Below are 22,890 nucleotides of genomic sequence, written 5' to 3'. Positions count from 1 at the left end.
GCGTGTGTGTGTGTGTGTGTGTGTGTGTTGATTTAGAAGACTTAAAGTATAATAAACTATCGTGACAATCTCTGTGAGGAAAAGCACATCAACCTGTAAATCACATCACAGCATTCAGCACTTGTTCTCCATCTGTCATGCAGCTGCTGCAGCAGTGTGTGTTTACAGTACACTCATGCAGGTTTCATTTTGCACATGTTGAACCTAAATCTCTGTCTTCCTCGTCCTCTTGTGGCTTTTTTGTTCAGCTTGTTTTTTTTTATGTTTTCTCTGCACTTTCTGCGTCTTGTTGTGTGTATATGTTTACCTCACTCCTGTGTCTTGACACACTCGTACTTATCTTCTCGCTTTTGCTGTCAGCACCAGTCATTTGATATGGTCTCAGTGTTATAGGGGAGGGAAATTCCAAGAAAGCCAGCGTTAACTCCCTTTATTGGATTTCCAGCCACCAGGGCCTTCCTTAATATCTATGCTATGAGTAACTTAACACCAAGCTGGAAAGTGTTCTTTACATTGGCACTGACTTTAAACTCAGAACCAGCAGTGATGTGAGTGTACACTGCAGAGGTTAACTGTGCTTTCAACCACTACAGGACATTCAACTTGACTTTTTTTCTTTTGTTGACACATTTTCAAACACAAAAATTGTTCTGTTTTATCTTTGTTTTTGTCTCCACAAGCTTTAGAGGGAAATGGCTTCATCATTAAGTGCTAAAACCAGCCTCTGTGTCTACCTTCGGGAGCAAAGTTCCTCCTGAAACTATCAGTTAGAAATAGTTCTAGGTGTCGGCTGACAAAAATTAAAAACCATAGCTACTATAATTAAATGTGGCCAGTCTCCTCTTCAGGGTCCCTTTCTTGTGCATGTTTGAACAGATTCGAACAGAACTGTTAGCTGGAGATCACTTGGTGACAGTCCTGTTCTTAGTCCTGTGTAGTTGGACAGTAGTTGGTGCAATCAAAGGGTGGAGGGTGTGGTGTTCAGTTTTTCATCATCTGCTTTTTGCAGATGATGTGGTTCTATTGGCTTCATTGAGCCTTGTTTGCACTGTGACTGTCTGTAGCCAAATGTGAAGTGGTTATGCTGTGAATGAGCTCCAAGTCTGAGGCCTTTGTTCTCAGTTGGAATCGGCTGGAGTGCCCACTCCAGGTCGCTGGTGAACTTTTGCCCATGTGGAGGAGTTTAAGTATCTTTTGGTGTTATTTATGAGTCAGGGGAGAATGGAGTGGGATTGGTGCAACATCTACAGTGATATGGATGCTGTGCCAGTCTGTTGTGATGAAGAGAGCTCAGCTTAAAAGGAAAGGTGTGGATTTACTGGTCAATCTACCCTCCAACCTTCATTTATGGTCACAAGCTTTGGGTAGTAACTGGAAGAATAAGACTGCAGATACAAGAGTGGAAAATTAAATGATGTCTTGATTAAGCCTTCTAGATATGAGGAGGAGTTGGGTTTTTCTGAGTCAGGCACTTGGAGTAGAACGGCTACCTCTCCCCATCAAAAGGAGAAAGTTTTAGAGGTTTGGGCAACTTGGATGCCTCGTGGGTGCCTCCTGGATGTCTCCTAAAGGATGAGTTTTGGGGGAGTCCTTCCAGGAGGAGGTCCCGGAGAAGATCAAGGCCATGCTAAGGAGATTACCTCCCTGCTGGCTTGGGAACGCCTCAGTGCCCCTCAGTAGAGCCCCAGGAGGTGGCCTGGAAGAGGAAAGTCTGTGATTCTCTTCTTAGAGTGCTGTGTGAATAATGAGTGATGGATGGATGGCAGAAAGAAAGTGGACAGATTTCCCGGGGAGCCAAATCTTGCTATTAGGAAAGGAATGGCCAAAAAAACTCCTTTAGTTGTCGTAGTAAACTTATGTGTCTGTGGTCTCTGTGAGCATTGGAAAAAGCATTTGCATGCTCCTGATTCTATTCATGATGGACCCTAGAGCTTTGGTCTTAAAAACTAAAAAATTCTCCCACTGAAAGTTGCTAACGACCACAAAACGACCTAGCTGTCATCACACGATCCTGTCGATAGTCGATAAAAGCCAGGTCAGTATGACACAGACTTGATGCTGAGGATTGCAGTGAGCAGAACTTAATGAGAGGATGTTGAAAAGTAACGGCTGTACTGAAAAAGGTGCATGTGAAGAGGAGTTTTGAGAGGATATGTGGTCAAATATGTTTTTATTTATTTTAATGGGCTGATTTCTGGAACTTTTTTCATCACGCCTTGCATAATTGAGTTCAGATGGGGTTTGAGGAGGGAACTCTATCCAGTTTTCTTGATGTTCTCCGTTGTCTATCTAACTTGATATTAAAGGCATATAAAGCAACACAACACCTTGAAATCTGTGCTGAAAATAGTGTGCAGACACCTCAAGCTGTTCTGTGGGGTTGGAAAGCCTGGGTATGATTTTTATAAGGTGCACTAAGAAAGTGGATGACACAAGTGTTGCCTTAAATACAATAAAAACAGTAAAGAGGTAATCATGCTGTCAACCTGTCCTCTGTTACAGAGTGTTTAATAAAAGAAACTGTCAGTGTTACTGTCTCATTGTGACAGATTTTTTCTTTGATTCAATTCTAAGTGGAAAAACTCAACTTCCACATATGTGTCTGTGTCTTTTCAGAAAATACATAGCGGTGTATATAAGACCGTCCCACTATGGAGAACAAGCGAGACACAGAAACATGAACACCCACTCCCTTTGAATAATAGACTGCTTAAGTCTCAAGGATGCTGTGCTGCAGTACAGAAGGTTGTATTTACCCCGTGGTACATGCATGATCGATTGACAGAATGTTGAAGGAATGCAAAATATCCAGTTGATTAAAAAGTGAAAGTGTTAAGATTCTTTTTCTGCTGTCAAATAACCGAGCTCCTCGCCTTACCTGAAAGCTCTCTCCACATTTATAGAGAAACATAACTGACTGTTGTTTTTACACCAGTTATGCTGCCTCTAACATTGTTGAGCATGACAGGTTCCATGGTGGGTCAGTGATGGTCTGGAGAAGCATAACATTTGAGGGCACAGACTTCTACACAGTTTACAACAACGCTCTGACAGCCGACAGGTATCTGGGTGAAATCCTTGGACCCACTGTCAGACTGGTGCAGTGGGCGCTGGGTTCCTCCTAGTAGACGACAATGCCCTGACTCATGTGGTGAGATTATGCAAGTAGTTCCTGGAGGATGAAGGCAGTCATACCACTGACTGGCCCTAATGCTCACCTGAACAAAATCCAATAGAACACCTCATCGACATTATGTTTTGATCCATCCAACGCTGCTAGGTTGCACCTCACACTGTCCAGGAGTTCAGTGATGGTCCTGATCCAAGAGGAGATCCCCCAGGACACCATTTGTTATTGCATTAGGAGCTTGTATGCAAGCATGTGGGAGCGTACAAACTACTATTACTGTTTTGAGTTGCTGCAGTGACGTTTTGGTAAAATGCTCTGCTCTTTGGTTTTCAGGGTGGTTTTGAATTCAGCCCTCTGTAGGTTGATGATTTTCATTTCGGTCAAACGATGTGGCATTCTTTCATTCCTAACATGTAACCAAGTCCATATCAGTGCAGATATCCAGCATTATTGTATTCCTAGTAAGATCTGATGTGTTTACTATCTACTCATAAGTTGGTCAACAGTAGCTTCAGCTCTCATTGAGACTCGCGTTGGCTGTGGTGTCACTTTTGGCTTTTGAGGGAATCTGCTATCTTGTTTCTTCTTTTTCTCAGTTCGTGGCCATAGATCAGGGCAGGGAAATAGGAGCTGTGACTTTTGACTTCTCCTTTCCCCTCTCGTGAACAAAACTCCAATATGCTTTTCTCTAGTCTGCAAAGAGTCATGAAACCAGAGGCACCACATCACCTGCAAAATGCTAAATGCAACCTTGAGACTACAGAGTCAGACGCACGTCGGCTTTGACTTGAAATTCGTTCCATAATAAGTTATGAATCTGTAACAAAAGGAGCCCCCAATGGATTCCAGTATCCACCTGGAACTACTCTGACTTCTTGCTCACACTGCAGTTCAAATAAAAGCGATACAGGTAAACTGACGATAAGACAGAATTGGATTCAGGAACGCTTTGATTCAGCTTTCATTAAAGCGCGTGTTTTTTTTCAAATTTGATCAAAGCAGCTTTTTATTTCATGCATGAAATGGGGAAAAGGTCCAGATCACCTCCAACATCAGAGTCCTGAGAGCGTTAAAATTATCTCCTGTCATGCATTATGAATGGACTGAGGATCAAGCAATAGAAAATATTAACTGACAGCTTTCTTATCTTTTTAAGTCGCTTTTTTCTTTGTCATTTTCAACTAAATCTTGCATTTCCTTTCAAATAAAGTTTAATTTAGCTTCAGTTCTTTCCGTTAAACAAATGGGATCACCAGCATATACTCCTAAAGAATCTGGCCTTTTTAGTCACCGTGCTCTAATGCAGAGGAGCAAAACGGAAAAGCAAAAGGAAAGAAAATTAATCATTAACTATTTTCTCTTTTCCAGCTCATACGGTGTCAGGATTTTGCTTATTTGTCTTTTATGAAACCTTAAATTTAAATATCTTTCGCCTGAGACTAAAGGCCTGGTGGATTTTATAAGGTAGTAATTAGAAGATGAATCCATAATGAAAATAATCACTGGTTTGACCTCCAGTTAGAGTTAACAGAATCATTCATTTATATTTCAGCACTCAGTGCTCCACGGAGAGAAGGAAATGTTTGTAGAAAGATAACCAAAGTTATTATAAAGTTATAAGTTTAGATGGAGAATTTCCAGCTGCAACGCCTGAACTGAGACGCAGGCAAGCCGATTTCAGAAGGCCTCAAAATTTTCAATGACGCCTCACAAGATGAAGGATTAATAAGCAACGTATTTAACGAGGAATTCAGTCGTTAAACTGCCATCTTTCAGCTAAACAATGCAGCAAATTTGAGCAGGCCCTCTGGGTTTTTTCCTCCAGAACAAACAGCCAAGTCGGGCGTGTGAATGTTAGAGGAAATAACTTATCGCTGGGCTGCAGGTCAAACAGAGGCTAATCGCTTGACACTCGGCAGCTGGATGCATGTTTACCCAGCAGAGTTTGTATCGTGTGTATTTATAGGATCGGCACTAATCACCAGCAACAACTTCCCAGGGGTACACTCTGAGGAATATCAAAGCTAATACGAATTATCTTTTTTTGTTTTTAAAAGAACTGAAAACAGACTTAACTGAAATCGTAGCCGTTAACCACTACTTTTTAAGACCTGTAGATATTAATAGATGTTACCATGTCTTTGACTTGTTGCTTTGATTCATTGAAGTCTTCACACGCATCCAAAATCTTTCAGACGCCGCCTTAATCACAAGGAGTCGCCACACTGGGTAGCTCCGCATGTTTGATTTGGCAGATTGTTAAAAATGCTGATCATAAGCACGCTGCTCGCAGATGGACACCTGACAGGCACCTAAACTTCAGCGACACAGAGAAGCGTCACGTAATCCACTTCAAGGGAAGAGCCGATTATTGATGTCAGCATGTGCACACAAAACGTTTTACAGCATTTACAAATCATTCTCATCTGCAGGAATCAAACGGGCTGCAGCGTGGCGCGGTTGTTGGCGCTGCTGCCTCACAGCAAGAGGGAGCAAACCATATTTATTTATTTATGCGGTGCTTTTCCAAGACAAAGCACTTTACAAAACTGATCTAAGATGGTGCAAAATCTTTTCAAAAAGGGGACAGCGGATGAAAGAATATAAAAGAACAAAATGTACAAAATATAAAAATGACATTTACACCCATTGGAGGTAAAATACTACAGAACTAAGAGTGGAGTAAGTCCACAGACTCAGCAGACCTCAGAGGAGCAGGCGGAGCGCTCCACAGCTCAGGTCTGGCAACAGGTTTCCTTTCTGAACCCAGGTGAACCTCTTCTGTGTGCTGTTTGCTCCAGGGGCGCTGCTTATTTCTGCCCACGGCACACCTCACAGAGCATATTCCAAATCTAAAGATTTTCATTTCATGGCTAAGTAGAGGTTTAAAAATCCTCTCTGATGCCTCACAGATAAGCCACAGGTGTCCACACTGGGAGGCTGGAGGAGGGGTAGCGTTTGAGGAATCACCGATTCATCGGGAGCTGCTTTGGGAGCTTCATGTCCTGCATAAAACCCTTTGGTTAGATTCAGTGAAAGATTGCGGTTTCGGTTAAAATGTGCCGTTTTTATAACGTTTATGCTGCACACATTGTCAGAAACTCTGTTTATTGGCACTGACACCAAAAAAGCTTGTGCAGAAGAGAACTTGAGAAAACTGAACTGTTTGTGCATAGAAGGAAAAACAGGTTCATCTTTATAACTCATAACTCTGATCAGTCAAATCTTTGCTTTCTGAAGGACAGATTATCAGATGGAGTCTTTCTGTGGACTTTAGTGTGTAGAGTTTCAGTTGTCTCGTCCATATTTTTCAGACATTTGGCTTATATGAACAACTCTGTTGCCTTTGAGCTTTTAAATTGAGCTAATGGTGCATTTAATGCATTTTCTATGAGATTCATGTTAAGCGTTTTTTTAAAAGTTCCCTTTGTGTGAAGTGCGATGGAAATTCCTGCATGTTAAGAGCCGGGATCGGGGCGCCGTGTCATGAATGGCATGAAATCACTTTAATCAGGGGTAACTGTGAAGTACTGAAGACTGCGTTAATCTGAGCTTGGTCACCCTGCCAGGCTGTGGAGTTAAGTGTTCTGACTCGTGGCTGATTGGTAGTGTAGGTGGTTGATTAGTTTGGTCCAGATCACATGGACTACTAAAGTCTGATTGAGCTGAGTCACAAAAAAGTTGGAGGCTGAGTGATTCCTGCATTAGGCGTAATTAGCATGTGTGTGTATATGAGCAGCGTTGGTGTGTGGGGGTGTCGTCTCCTCTGAAGTTTACTTCCTGGCTGCTTTTTTCTCCTGTTTTTCAGCTGTTTCTGAGCATAATTAACCTTCTATCAAATGGTGGCGTAAACCTCATCGCTTCAATTTTGTTAATTTGTGTGTTTCAAGTCGAACTCCGTGGGAGAGTTAATTAGCGAGTTCAGATTTAAAGCTACGAGTGATTCGCCGGGCCGCGTTCACACAGCAGCAATGTTTTTGAATGTTTAAACCATCGAACCCAAAAATATGCATTTATGTTCGAAGCTTTGATCAATAAGTTTACCAAGTATAACTAAAGGAAATAACAAACTCAACTCTTGTGTCTTTCGTAGGTGAGGAGAGAGAGGTTCTTCGTGTCATCAGGGTTCAACAGGCTTCATCACTGAACAGGTAAGATTTGATCACCTCCACCCTAATCTTCCCTCTTTGCCTTCTAAGATCTCTAATCAGAGCTTCACTCAGGACCTGCTTTCAGCCACCTGACGATGTTATTTCAATGACGACCTCAGTGGTAGACTTGTGATTGAAGGAAAATATTGATTTTTTTTTTTTGATGATTTGGTGGACTGCCTGCTTGAGAACTCAACTGAACCCCACCTTTTTGTTCATCCTGAGGGTGCTAGCAGTCTTTCATCTGATTGCTTCATGTAGGTCCTCACATTTTCTAAGATTTAAAACATCTGTATACCTCTGGGAGCACTGGGAGATACATTTTAACATATTTTACTCTATTCAGAAGTGTTTGGATGCGAGCGTTAGTTTAATTCAAATCTTATTTAAACAGCTCGAGTTCACAGCAACAGTTGTTTCAAGGTGCTTAGATAAAGACCCTGCAATATTAGATGGGGAACCCCAACAATTAGGCGTTCCCCTTTGGACATGCACTTAATGACAGTGGAGAGGAAAAACTCCCTTCAAGCAGGAAGGGAGCTCCTGCAGAAATAGGCTCAAGGAGGGGCAAACATCTTGGAGAACAAAAAAAGGACAAAAAACAAACTACATGAAAGAGAAAACATGCACAGTGTCATGTAAATGGCACAAGGAGAAGTCCTCAGTGCATTGTGGGAAGTCCGACAGCAATCTAAGCCTAAAGCAGCATTAAACTGTAAACTTCCCTTCCAAGAACCTCCCTTCACTTCTGTTATACTTATCAGTAGAGCAGGGTGATATGGCCAAAAATATTTATCACGATATATATTTGAAAATTTGCTATAACAATATAACTGACGATATAATTGATGCGAGACAAAATACAACTCCACAACATTACTAGCGCAAAAAGATAACCTTCCATTTATTTTCACTTAAACAAGAAGCTGGTTTTTATGTACATTAAAGCTTTATAAAAATGTAACAGTGCAAATGCAAATTCCTTGCTGAAAGTTTAACCATTTCCAGTAGAAATGGGCTGACATATCCTGAGCATAACCATGTATAATATCCACTGAAGTTAAAAAGAGGTGCTTTGCAACATTAAACTGCAGTGTGCAGTACGCATTTTTCAGACCATAAGGTGCACAGGATTATAAGGCACATTAAGCGAAACAAAGCAGTCAGAATCAAATTTTATTAAACTCATTCTTCTTGCTTCCTCCACTTCTGTACCATTGATTTATTAATGAATGAATTCTGCTCTATTCCCATGTTGTTGCAGTATATTAATGACTAACCTCGTATTGTGGATGGATTATCAGTTGTTCTCCTGACTGAAGTTCGGTCCGTTTACAGCATCCTGCCATGCGATTGCATTTGTCTCTAACCATGAGGAACCTTCACGTTAACTTTTATAAGTGGAAAAGTGTTAGTGTTCGTCGTCTAGCTTCACTGTTTATGTTATGCTAACATAGCTGTGTCGCTAGCGATCACGTAGCACATCATTATATACCAGCTAGCCCAACTTCAGTAACCCTACAAACATCACTGCTGTTTAGTTTCCTGTCTTCATTTATGTTGGAAGTGATAGCAGAGCTGTACGTTTGAATTTTTTCAGAAATCTCTCAGTCAGAACATGCAATATCATGCTTGGGTAACTAGCGAAACTAGTGAGCTAACTTCCGGTAGCTTCCTGCTAACTTCTAACTCCGTTAAATGTAATAAATTTTTTTTTCATGGATGCCTGGAAGTTAAACTTCATAGTTACACCTGGTAAAGCAGCAATGCTGATCGTTTTATTAAAGATGAAAGAATTTAGACAGTTTTTAACTCTCAGTGATGCTGCAGTGTTCATTTGACCTGAAGTATACGGAGATTACTCCCAGATTTAAGAGCATCTTAGTCCGACAAATACGACAATAGCGACGGCCGCTTGCATGTTCTGCAAAAAAATGTGCTTTGTCGTGTATCTGACGGACAAACACCAAACCAGTTCCACATCACTGAAGTTGCACCATTTTTACAAACCAATTCTGGTTCATCTGTTTCACTCAACAATCGGCCATGTGCGTATGAAAACAAAGGCACTGCGCATGCGCGTTTTACTCATATTCTATCGCGATATTTCATTTTCCTATCGTTGCCTAACATTATACCGGTATTACCGTGAACTGTATAATATGGCCCAGCCCTACTTATCAGTACTTCTTATGGCCTGTTTTGGAAAGCAGTGGTAAAATCAGCTGCAGAAAGGGGTCACCATTTTAATATACAAATTCATTTTAAACCTAAGTTTAAAACTTTTATTTAAAGAAATCAAATTTTGGCTTTTGTAGCTTTTTAATATATCGGAGCAAACTATGACTCAGAACTGGTAAACGGATCAGTGATTGAGGGATTGTGAGACAGAAGATGAATCCCTGTGACTCTTATCTCCACCTGACCTTTTATGTGGTGCAAACAGCAGGTCAAACACTGGAGTTAACTCTGAATTAAGTTTCCTGTCAGCTGAACATTAATTTTGGCTGTTAGCTTTTTACACCGATGATAAAAACATGACTGACAGGTCAGAGCACAGTCATTGATCCGGCTGTAGTGGGCTTCACTGACACTGATGAAGACACAAACCATGAAAACTTAAAGGTGAACAGATCTTGTTGTGCATCCTGTTGTTTGTTCATTGCTTGAAAAACTGTTTAAACACAATGCTGTGATACATTCACCAGTTTGCAAAGTGGTAAATAAAGATTATTCAGATTTTTTACTTAGGTACATTTGAATGTTTACTTACTTCAGTAGCTTATAAATCCAGAAGCTGTATAATGAGAATACATGCACTTTGAAAATCAAATAGCAATTATAGAAAATTATGTTTCTACTTTGCTTTTTATGTAATAATGCAACATATCTGTAAATGAATGACTGTAAAAGCTGACTTTTTAAAGCTTTAAAGTAATTTAAAGTAACGGTGTAGAGTATAAAATATAATATTTAGTGGAGTAGAAGCAGGAAGTTGCATTACACGTCAGTAAATGCATGAAGTTATGTTGCTGCTGGTCCTGTCCGTGCTCTCATCCAGTGTTGTTGGCCATTGCAAGACTGTACTCTAGTACAATGATGTTGGCAGGGGTGGCCAATTGGGGTCCCACCTGTGGCCTGGAGTAGGTCTGCTTTGCATGGGATTGGAAAACACTGTTTCAAAAATGGCCACAGAGATTTTCTGCAGTTAGTGGTAAGAATGTAAAAATGCTGGTTCTGCTTTTCATCAGTCCAACAAGTTTTTACTCGTAGCTTTCTGTTGTATAATGAGTATTACACCCTCACGGGGTACAGTGTAAGAGCGCTGTGGTATTTTATTGATAAATTCCTCCACTCAGACAAAGACCTACTGCTTTTCTTTCTGTGGGCTATATCATATAAAATTCTCAAAGTCGCTTCATTAAAGTGAAGTTGCTGTGTCAACACATACCTTTTGCTTAAGTGCCTTCTTATTATTTAGCCTCACAATGGACACAGAAACATGCAGTATTTCTGCAACACACACGGGAGGCTGTCAGGGTGATGGAGAGAGCACAGGAAGGGGCGTCTGATAACGCGTCCAACACAGGAAGTAGTTCTGCAGTAATGAAACAGTTGTGGAGCTGTGCTGATGATTATCATAAACAGTCTTAAGTACAACAAAAGACTGTCTGTTAGTATTTAACAGTGTGTATTGAACAGAGTCGAGATCATATCAGGTGGTAAATCCTTTGAAGTGGAACATTTCCACTCGGCTGTTTCACCTTAAATCAGAAGAGCTCCCGCTGATGCCCAGTTTGAACTGAAAATCAAAGCTTGGTGCTCTTTTTTTTATTTTTTATTTTTTATTTTTCTTTCTGCATCCATGTTATAATCTTCTTTCCTGTCTTTTGCTATTTTTGCAATTCTGCCACCTGAGCCTCAGTGGAATAGTGTGAGATTATTAGGGCTCACTCACAGGATCCACATTCTTTGCAACTGGGGGGGGGGGGAGAATTGCTGTTTGCTTGCAGATTTGTATTAAGAGGCCCCAGCCTGGATTCAAATGCAGGACCTTAATGTGAGGCTCACAATTGTAACCGTGCCATGGTTAGTGCTGTTTGGAGGCGATCCATCTCTGAACAATCATGATCCCACTCGGGACTGACAGCAGTCAGTCTCAGATTGAAGGTTTGTAGGCTGGTGTGGGACTTTAAACTGTAACCGGTGTGCACATGGGTTGATTTCTGTGGTTGAAAGCTCTGGAAAACACCCATTAAATGGACTTTAAGTTGAGTTTGTCAAACAGTGCTTACATGTTTTTATATTTGTTGATCAGACTAACAAATAAGGTAATAAACACAGGGTCGTGAGTGAGTGACTGACAATAATTGAGACCAAATAGTGATGGAAAGGGGGAACAGGAGCTTAGGTCCACCACAAAATGCAGAAAATATAGAAAACCGAAAGTGAATGATTGGCCTTATAAAAGAGGTCAACAGAGAACTAAACACATCAGGTAACTTGTGTGGTTTTGCAGTGGACTGGAAATGAAATGAACATGGCCAGATGGGTAACATAAAAGTGTGCATTGGGGTAATGTGAGCAATTTGAAACTGGCTTTCACAGATGACCAAATAAAAATGCATCAATTAGCTGCATCTAACATAGATTTCCAGATTTTTCCATTAATTAGAACTAAACAACAGACTCGTGACATCAAGTGATCACTTCTGAGTGTAAATACATAAAACTGTCACCAATACTTACACATTTCGAAGTGTGCATTCAGCTATCATCAGACTGTAAATGGTAGCGATCGACAGATGCCCAGCCCTATAGTTACAATTCAAAAGCAGTGCTGTTCATACTTAAAATTTATACACACAGGGAAGACCTCTGTTGACCCCAGGTAGTGCATTATCCATATTCTCTTTCTCTGATCCAGCCTGTGTTAGGAAGACACGCTTCTCCACATCCAGTATTCAGCCACCCTCTCATCATCCCGGCCGTATATTCCCAGGAGCCTCTTGACCAAATGTGGAGGCTCAAATTTCAGACCACTGAGACGGGAACTCCAAGAACTTCTGTTCATAGACAACGGTTGAGACGAACACTGTTTGTTGAAATGCACACGTGCAGTTTGTGGTGTTTTTAAATACACTTTAGATCCTGTTGAGTGAAGTGTTGTAATTTTCTTGCTGGTTTTTGTAAATTGCGGTTTTTGGGTTGTATACACAGCTAGTTCAAGGAATTGTTCAAGGGTTGCAATGGGCTGGCTGTAATGCTAGTGACTGCGACAAGTACCAAATGTTCAGCAGCGAAGCCTTCTAAACAAAGATGACCCAACAAACTCTCCAAAACAAAACCTTAACTTTAACTCTTCATTTACCCCAGAGGCTTTAAACCTACTGATCCCAAATCCTTCTCTCTGAAGGGCTATGGCTGAGTAGTCGTGTTTTCAGGAGAATTGGATTGTTCTCAGGTCATTCGTGCTTCCATCTTGCACAAACATGTTCCTACTATCGGGAATAATCTTAGTTTACTCTTTTGCTTTAGGCAAGGGTGCTGCCTGGATGTAGAGCGCTCAGCTGGCCCGTCATACAGATATGATACAAGTTAAAGTTCTGACTGTGCATTATTGAGTAATGTCTGGAAAAGTCAGCAGTGCAGTAAGGCTGTTTAAAAAGAAGCCATTAAAAGATAAAAATTCACTAAACACGTAAACTGCATCATAATTTTCTGTAAAACTCCAAAACATATGTCAGGTCATAAAGCTTATAAATGTAATTGTAAACAGCTTATTTTTCTTTTTTTAAATTTATGTGTGTTTATAATATCTGTGTTTATGTATTTATATTAGTTCACATGCTTTTTCCTGCACACGCACACCCACGCTCCTCTGGGAGCTGCACAGGAAAGCGCTGGTTTGTTTTGCAGGAGGAAGTTCAGTGTGTCTGCGTCTTCATTTCGGTGTGGGTGTTTGTGCGTCTCGGAGGGGAGCCACAGCTGCGAGGCCTGGCTCCATACTGTAAACTCCACTCGCGCTGGAGAGGACAGAGACTGTCATCGTTACTGTTAACAAGTCCAGCAGCTCCTTACTAGCTCCAGCAATATCTGCGCTGAATTATTGCACATATAGTGCATGCATAGAAGAGCATCAGCTGCAGTTTCTTTCCAGATGCATTCACTCTGCAATGAATTTGATCAAACAGGATTTATGTCCGACACAAAAAGCAGCCACTCGGATACAGTACCAACATGCTCACGTATACCTTTTTGTATTGCACCGCTTCTCCTTTATTATATCACAGAGCTTCCGTGATTGCACAGGCCTCTATTAACAAAAAGATTTCCGAGTTCCTTCTTCAAATTTGCCCTGCAGAAAAGGTTCTCTGGCAGTGAGAATGACTGTCAGGAGGAAGCAATTGTGTATACAGGGACTGAACGCCTACGTGTGAGTGCGGTGAAAAGGATGCAACAAGCAGTGGATGGATGAAAGAGATTTATTTCCTGGTTAGACACACAACATTAGGTGTGGCTTGGAATTCAAAGTGCAGTGTTTGACTTTAACATTTAATGGAGAGAAAAAAATAAGGTTTGCTATGGTAGACAGCTGCACTTAGTGGCGGGCTACAGCTCCAGAGACTTTCTTGTTTGTTAGTTTACATTTTTATAAATGGACACAGTTAAATGTGCCAAATATATTAGCAGGTCCTTTAAGTGTTCCTATCACAGACAGTCAGCACCTGGTTGATTTGATGCTGAAGTAAACTCCATGATTTGGTAGCTTGCAGAACCAATTTCAATAGCAATGTGGATACAGGTTCATTGAGGTTTGTGGGCATTTATTTATGCACATTCGCCTCCGCAGCATTTTAGTCGGGTCTGAACATTGACTGGAATTCTGTGTCGTTTGTTTTTCAGCCATTCTGTCAGAGATCTGCTGCCATTCTTGGGATCATTGTCCTACCCCATAAACGACTTTTAGTCCAGCTTTAGCTACAAGGTGGACCACGTCATTTGACTGTAGAATAGTTTGGTGTACAGAAGAGTTCATGGTTCCCAGCCCTGTGGCTGTAAAACAAGCCCAAATAAAAAGGACGTTGTTCCAGAAGTCTTGATTGAAGTCTTGCTTGGTTGGTTCAGAAGCAACTTTGGAAAGCTAAGCCATACTGCCATGTTTTAATTTTTTTTTAAATTGTTTTTTTTTAAATTAACATGCTAACTGAGGCCTGTAGAGTCAGAGATGTAACTTGTGGGTTTTTGCAGTTCCTCTGAGTTGTCCTGTCTCACTTTGCAGTGAATTTGCTGTGAGTTCCAGTCCAGGGAAGACTGTGATATTGTGTTAACACATTGCTGAACACTACAGACCAGCAAACTGTCAAAACGTCTGCTTTTATTGAGGTGGCTAATCTCAACTGATTGTTGAGCATTTGATTAGCACCACCTGGCTGCTGCTGCTCTTATTAACTCTTATGAAAGGGGTGAGGCTGTACATGGTTTTTCACACGACTATATAAAAGTTAAACGGTACAGTAATGCGTTAATTTGTGCATTTACCATCACTATCTTTTATTCAGGAGAATAACATGAAAATAGGTATTAGATGTCCTGTAAGATTAACTAAAAACTGGTTCTGGAAGGTTTTTTTGTGGCATCTTTATTCCTGCTGTAAAGTTGGGAATCTTAACGTGGGAGTTTGTGGAGGCTGACTCGCTTTTGGAGTCAGCCTCATGTGGATGTCTGAGGAACTGCAATTTTTGGCACATCCGCATTGGTTTCTTTATCTCTCTAAGAAGATTTCTCTGCATTTATTGATAATAGATAAAGAACATACAACTGTTCATGGAGAAAATAAGCTATACTGGACAGAGCAAAATAAAAATCCGCAAATCACCAGCTAAACCAACTTTCAGTTGTTCTTTTACACTTTATCTTCTTCATCTGACTCTCTCTTTCTCTCTCACTGTGCTACCCTTTCCACTCCCTCATGCCCCCCCCTCTGCATTTGCCATTACTGTTATTGGTAATAACATTGTAGAGTAGACTAGATTGGAACAGAGCTTTAATGTCCCCGAGGGGCAATTTGGCCTGCAGATGGTATTTTGTTACGAAAGATCCAACCAGAGTGAAATCCAAGGGACAGTATTTTCACACCCACTGCTAGAGACGGGTAATATTGTATTTTAGCTCAGAAAACGCCAATAGTTGATGGCATAAATTACCTCATATACCTGCTGGTGCCACCTACCTCTGCCCTGATGGACTCAATTTGGCTCTCTGTGTAAAGGTTGCTTGGATTTCGGTAAATGACCTGACATTTCTGCACGGCTTTTATACAAGAGAGGGGGAAAAGAAGGCTGATTCACAGTCACATTTTTCTTTGCAATTTGACTCTGTACTTGACAGGCCTGACTCGAGCCCCTCCTCATTATTGCTTAATATATGCTGGATATAGCTTTAATATTGTATCGTAATATGTATAATTTAAAGTTGTGCTGAATTTTGTATGAGGAGGCTGTATTTGAATTCAGGGATGGTGATGCTGGAGGTGACAGACGGAGTCTCACGGAAAGAATAAGTTCCCCAATAATTAGTCACAACAAAGCGGGAAAATGAAAAGGCTCATGAATGGATGCAGATATAAGCAGGAGTGGACAAAGACGTGTACGTTCGTCACTAATGAACCGACTTGATCGGACTCTGACAATCACGGGCTGATTATCGCGGCGTCCGCAAGGGCCAACTTATCCGTGTGTGTCGCTGATGAAAACTTCGTCTCGCTGTAAATGTGCTGATGCACGATTTAAAAACTACTTTAAAAAAAAAGAAAGAAGTGATCTCTCTCACTCTCTTATCTTGCGTCCTTTATTATATCCCAGCATTCAGATGGGTACAGCGTGAGATGAGAGAATCAGTTTGTATTGAACATGGCTGAATGCAGTGCTGATGAAAGCTTATGCTGATAATAGCTTTTTCATTATGTCCTTAGCCAGGCTTGGCATTTCATTTTCTATTGCAGACAGAGAGAGAAGTTCAGATTTTCACCACCGCTGCTTTGGGTGTGTGCCGCGTCTCTGGGCCGGGGTTCGATCGTGTGTTTGGAATATTAGTTTTTATATTGCATTTCTGCTCGATTAAGCGCCGCGCAGACAGGGATGTGGGGCACGAGGGGTTGTATTTACGCCTAAAAATAGACGTCTACGATTAATGGAAATCAAACTGAAGCGGCAGATGTTTGAGACTAAATGCCAGCCTGTAGCTCATGGAGCTTGGTAGATTTCATGTAATTTATGCTGCTGTGATCAGTCATGATGTTCAGATATATTTCCCAGATAGGTGGTTATCAGTGCACCAACAGCTGGAAAGCTTAATTAAAAATCAGAAAAGTAAATAGTTGACTGTAGCCTGATACAGTTTGTATTTCCACCAGCAAGCTACTGTAGCTGGTTGTCTAACATTTGTCTTATCCATACGCAGTGAAGTGCCGTGGACCTGCCGGCCAAGTCTCGCTCCTGTATTTTAGAATTTGTCGGTGATTTCTTTTCTGTATTTACGGGCATCAGCACAGGAAACAATTGGCAGGAAGTATCAACCACACCACAGAAACTTGGTGACATTCAGCAACAAAGTATGGAGTAAAATAATCTGTGCTGGGTCCCGAGTTTTCCCAATTGAAGCGAAGCAATTGAAGCGACTACCAGTGAGAGCAGAGACTGATATGAGAGGGTGGTAAATTGAATCAGTGATGTTCGTAATGACAGGAGATCAGCTGCAAGGTGATATGATGTGCTTTATGTAGGACGAGGAATTCTGTTTATTTATTTAACCCCACAAACCAAAGATGGAAGTTAAGACTGATCATGCTGCACAGGGAGAAAACAAAAAAGCCTTAACAGAGCCAACAAAACATTAAAGATTATGTTTAAGGCTTCAGTAACACAGACTGCCCGGTCACCAACCGGTCCCCAACTGACTTTATCTTAGAAAAAAGAGTTTCTTTTCACTTTCTTTCCGGAGCTGCTGTTTCTGTAAACGAGCGGTGTAAAGTTTTATTTTCACAGGAGCGCTCTGTCCCCAACCCCCGGTCCGTGAGTCGTTTGGTACCGGGCCGCGAGAGTTGAGGCTCAGGTGTGAAATGTATGGTTTTCAGGGTTTTTAATCGGTTTTCAGTGTTATTTTGTTATCGTTTTTATCGTTAACTCTGTTTTTCTGGGTCTTTTCACGTGTGTTATGAATAAATCTCCTTTTTTTCCCGGTACAGGTACTAGTTTGATTTTGTTGTATTTATCCGCGACACCTTAAAGGCCAGTCGGGCATAAACCGGTCCATGGTGCAAAAAAGGTTGAGGACCGCTGCTCTAGTGTGTCCAAAAATCTTAAGCTGTCGCATGGACGTGGTTTGAATGTCGATGTCAGTGAAGAACAAATCTGTGAGGATGGTGTCGATGGACGTGGATGTCAGTAGGGTTTTACCCCGTCTGTCACCTCGACATTTCTGGACACAAATGGTGACTATGATTTATAAAGACCCGAAGCCTTGGAACCTGCTATTGATTGTGTTCCTTGAGGTCAAAGGACAAGAAAGCCTAGAGCTGTTTTCCAGTAGACTTACTTGTAACCTTTTTTTTTTTTTTTTGACTAGAGGAGTCTCCCCCTGCTGGCCATTAGAAAGACTGCAGATTTAAGGCATTTCTGCATTAACTTGGACCTCAAATCGAAGCTACATCCATCTTTTATATAAAGGCTTTTATATAAAGGGTGTTTCAACTCACTTTTTTCTTTTGCTGAATTATTGCTGTCAGTCTCCCTGAAATAAAAGGAGATGCATGCAGTGCTAATGCTGAGCTCAAACACAGCCTTAGGCCTGAAATAGAGAAATCCGTCTCATTCATGAAGCAAATTAAACTTGTGACATCATATAATAGGAGTCAAATTCTTTCATCCTAAAGGACAAATTGTTTATTTGTTTTTGTTTTATTTTTTTCTAGCACTGAAATTAAGGTTTTCAAAATGGTCCGTCTTCCTCTCGCCCCCAGAATTTGTCATGGTATTCTTGGAATGTCATAAAAATATGACGTTGAAATATAGACACAAGGAAATTTGGAAAATAGTTTATAGTTAAAATAGTTTAATAGTTTGAAGTCATACTTGGAAATTTCGAATGTGTTCAGCACATTGAAACATGACCATAATAAACTAGGAAAGAACATTTTTATCCACTGAAGTCACTAAAGCTGAAAGTAATGGACAGCAGTGGGAAAAGTCATAAATTTAAAGTCCACAGCATCTGCTCGGTTTCCACACCCTTCTGGTTGCTTCAGATTGGAAGTCGTGGGATTTTTGTTTACTCGGCGAACACCACATGCTTCTGATCTGTGCAGATACCCGTCGGGAGAGACTGATATTGTGTAAAAGTCCATTCCGCTGCCATCAAGCCTGCTCTCTGTGTCTCCCTTTATCTCTGAGGAATGTCAGTCACGTTGAGTAGAACCAGATGTGTTCACCCCCACCTTTCCAGCCATCCATCTCTTCCGTTTTTATCCACTTTGAAGATTTTTAAAGATTAATGTGAGAATTCTATGAATTTCTCACTTTTTTTTTTTTTGTAATTTCTTTCAGCTACTTTATTTCACCACTAAAAGAACGATACGAATGTTCAGCAGCCCATCAGTTTCCCAATCACACTGATGTCCTAGTGTAGTTTTAAACTTGAGACTTTTTTTAAAAAGTAGGAGGAAGTTTAGATTGTGTGGGTTTTTTTTTTTTGGTTTTTTTTTTTTAAACAAAGGTGTTTATTTATTTATTTTTAATGCTGTCATTAGTCATAGCAGAAAGCTGAAAAAGTCAACTACTGTTATCTCATGCAGTAAAATGACAGGCACTGGGTAAAATTTAGACCAAATGTCAAAAAAGCATTGGATTTATCCATTTATTGATTAGGAAGTATGCAAGAACACCATCATAAATTATAAATAATATTAATAATAGAAAACTGTTCTTTATTAAATGTTCATTTGGATATGTTATGTGGTGTCATACCTAAGGAATGTCACACTGAAGCTGAGAATGTGTTGCGTTTTTATCACATTCACGCTTTAATGTGTGAAACCATTCACCTGCTTTTAAGTACATTGTGTGCCTTGTACATGCGAAGGTGTAAATTAAATATCAGTCCACCTAATCACATAACAGCAGTTTCTACAGGTGCTCAAATACTTTATGGGCTTGAAGCATCCATCATTCTGTGTTGGCTTGAACTACATTTCATAGACCTGTAGAATCAGATATTTAACCTATAAGGAGCTCGCTCACCTAGTTTTTACATGAAATTAATGTTTTTGAGAAGGTAAATGTGAGATGGTCAGGTGTGGGATATCTGATGAACAACTTCATACATGTGCTAACTAATTTGCTTATCCATTATTCATAACACCAACAGCTGGTGCAGTTTATTTTAAAGACATGTCTTACACTTATAAGTGAGTAACTTTCCTGCTTTTCACACTCCAGGGCACAATGCCAGTGTGCTGTTTGTACAGCGGTTGCTAATGATCACAATAATTAGATCAGTTTTGAAAAGAGATTTCTCTAAATTGTTGCCAGTCAGTTAAAATAAATTGATTTGGCCTCAAAATGTAGCAATTTTAAATTTGAATGCAACCTTGAAATGATGGGTTTAATGTTGTAAACGCCACTCTTGCTCATACTGGTTATTTAAGCATCCTCTGCCACTATTTTAAACTAAAATTACAGATGTGAAACCTTTGAGGTGTGAAAACATTGTTTAGATTCTGGCTTTCTATATTTATGGACCAGTCACAGGAAGTAAGATGACGTCTTAAGTAGTCAAATTGAAATATATCAACACTTGGTATGGCTTATTGCTGTTTCAGAGAGAATGAGATGATATGAGAGAGAAATGCACAAAGTGGTAACGAAAATAAACCCAGTAGTTTCTTTTCATTTGCTCGAACTGCACTAAGTGAAGATATCAGGTGCACTTTCTACTTTCATAGGCAGATGCCTCTTATATAGGTGAATATATAGGTGATGATGGGACATTGATCAGTCATGTGATCATGCAGTTACAAAAAAGGTTAATTTTAAATACGTTTAGTGTAAAAAGTGATTTTAATTTTGAGGCATTCAAATCAAGCTGATCGATGATCTTCTGATACTTTAAACAAGGTCATTTTTGAGGCATCCTTATATTTTTGCCTCCCATCATTGATCCATGAGACAAGATCCGTTACACAGTAATTCATAAGGACGCGCCGTCAACTACAGCCTCCTACAATCCTGCATAGACTGACCTTCAGCTGCCTGGACCGGCGCCCTCTGGGGGCTGTCTGCGCATGGATTTTAGCATCCAACCCAACATGGCGGCTCATTTCATAACTTTCTCTTATATTCCAGGAATAGTCCAGAGACAGTGGTGACTGTTCAAAGTTTCCTGCAGTGTGTGGTTATGCTGCTGATTTGCACAAAGTGGCCTAGCAGGCACTTTGTTGTGCTTCAAACACAACAGGATTCTAACAGGTCTGCTCACAGGTTTTTCACTCTGAGAAAAAAATATGTCATCTTGTTCTATGGAGACATGTGCATGTCATTTTACAGACTCTTAACTTGTATCTTTTAAATGTTTCAAAGTTAGACTTTAAGTGACCGAGTCACTGTGGTTATGTTAAGAAGCTCAGGTTTATAAATGTATGGAAGTAAATGAATGTGGAGGAGGAGGGTGTGCAGTCGGCCTTCTCGGGGGAAATAAAGGAATATTGCCAACGTTTGTTGCAGGATAATGTTCCCTTGTAAATCTTTGGAAATAAGTTTTCATTGAGAGATAAATTGAGGTGGGAGGAGGTGAGATATTCAGATGGAAAAAAAGAGAGTTGAAGAGAGGCAGAAAGATCCTTTTTTTTTTTTTCTTTACTTTTTGCACATATTGGTTTTTGGTTGGTGCATCTAAGATTTGTCTGACCTCTGTCTTTTTCTCATTTCCTGCTCTTTACCACTCTCCAAACATATCTCTGTAAACAAAGAAATTCCTCCACCAACATGGATCCGTTTAGCTTTCCACTTCATTTCGGAGCCGGGCTGTCTCAGCGGCCCTGATCACAGCGTACTGATAGAGCCAGATTCAACAGCTCCTGTCGGACTGTTAAACAAACTGCTGCGGCTCTGTTCAGCTTGCCAACCTTTATCTCTTCCCTCCCTCGGTTCAGACTTTCTGCCTCCTCTTTTTCTTCTCCTTGAGCTTAAACATTTGTGGGGGGTGTAGTTTCTCCTATTTTTGTGACAAATTTCCTGCTTTACACAAAGCTGTTGCTTAATGTAAACCACTTTGTGATTACGTATTGGAATGTGTCAAATTGGCCTTCATCCTACAGCCCAGTCTCACCACAAAGGATAATGGTTGGTGTTTAAAGGGGGTTGAAACAGTCGTAGTAACGTAGGTGAGCTTTTGTGTTGCGGCGTGTAAACATGTTTGGCCTATTCAGACATGTTGTCACCAACACAAGTTTTGATGACTAAATTAGAACCAAACCATCCAGACGTGTTTTGATGCTTATCTGGGTTACGGGAGCAGGAGTACCTCTCCTGGGAGACCTCATTCAGCTCTTCTGTGGGAGGCATCAAGACATTCCCAAGCCAGCCTACAGATTTAATCTTTCCAACGGGTCCTGGGTTTGTGCTGGGAAGACAGTGCCGAAACACCTCACCTAGTCGGTGTCCAGGAGTCATCCTAGTCGGATGCCTGAACTGCCTCAGCTGACTCCTTTCTATGTGGAGGAGTAACGGCTCTACTCTGAGCTGCTTCTGTTAGCAATCTTAATGTTTTGGTCACTACCCAAAGGTGAGAGTAGGAATGTAGATCGACTGGTAAATCAGCAGCTTCGCTTTCACGCTCACCTCTCTTCACCACAGCAGGCCGAAACAGTGTGTGGATTGCTGCTGACACGCCACCAACACCCCAAGTGGGTAACCAAACAATAAAAAATTTTGCATATAAGATTCTTTTCTCCATACCCAAGTCTTTTGTTTAATCTGCAGCATCGGCAAATGTGTAAACCTACTGACTCCACTGGCACTGCTTCATGTCTGCTTATAGAACCAAATGACTGGGTTTGCATCAGACGTTAGTGAGGAGGATCTCCGTCTATGCTGCTCCCCTTGGAAAGACATGGGAACTATTCTAAATTAAGGGTCGTTTCTATCCAATATTCACGTCACATCTCTGCTCCTCCTCAGGTTCTACAAGCTAACGTGCCAAGAAACATGTGCACAAACCGTGAGCGCCACGTCCATGAGAAGACGACGTAACACCAGACTGTAACATTAACGTTGATCGTGACCCAAGATGAAGAACTTTGCGATCCTGCTCTGGCTCTGGCCATTACATCGATAAAGACCACCGTGGTCCCGCTGTGTTATTAATGCAGAGAGGATTTGCGTGTTTTGGCTCCAGTGTGCATTATAGTAATAATGCAGAGGTCTGTGTATCAGTCCTGTTCAGAGGCCTCATTACATTTTTGAACTCTGAAAAAGAGCAGCACAGTTGCATAAAGACTCAGTACAGCACAGTTTGGATGAAGATTTCTCCCTGCATGCCTTTGGCCTCATAAAC

At 40.8% G+C, this 22,890-nt stretch overlaps 1 protein-coding gene across 1 annotated transcript in view; it reads left to right on the top strand.

The window, feature by feature from the left end:
- The window catches only part of plxnb2a.1 (plexin b2a, tandem duplicate 1), a 225,575-nt gene that overhangs the window by 62,052 nt on the left and 140,633 nt on the right, over nt 1-22,890 (top strand). Inside the window, exon 2 of the mRNA XM_005750859.1 lies at nt 7,224-7,281. The gene's annotated coding sequence lies outside the window, so the exon portion shown is untranslated. The remainder of the gene's footprint in view (nt 1-7,223; nt 7,282-22,890) is intronic.

The sequence above is a fragment of the Pundamilia nyererei genome, unplaced genomic scaffold, assembly GCF_000239375.1.
Source record: "Pundamilia nyererei isolate P.nyererei 1_Seehausen unplaced genomic scaffold, PunNye1.0 scaffold00291, whole genome shotgun sequence".
In the NCBI taxonomy this organism is placed as follows: Eukaryota; Metazoa; Chordata; class Actinopteri; order Cichliformes; family Cichlidae; genus Pundamilia; species Pundamilia nyererei.
This window is presented reverse-complemented; position numbering and strand designations above follow the sequence as displayed.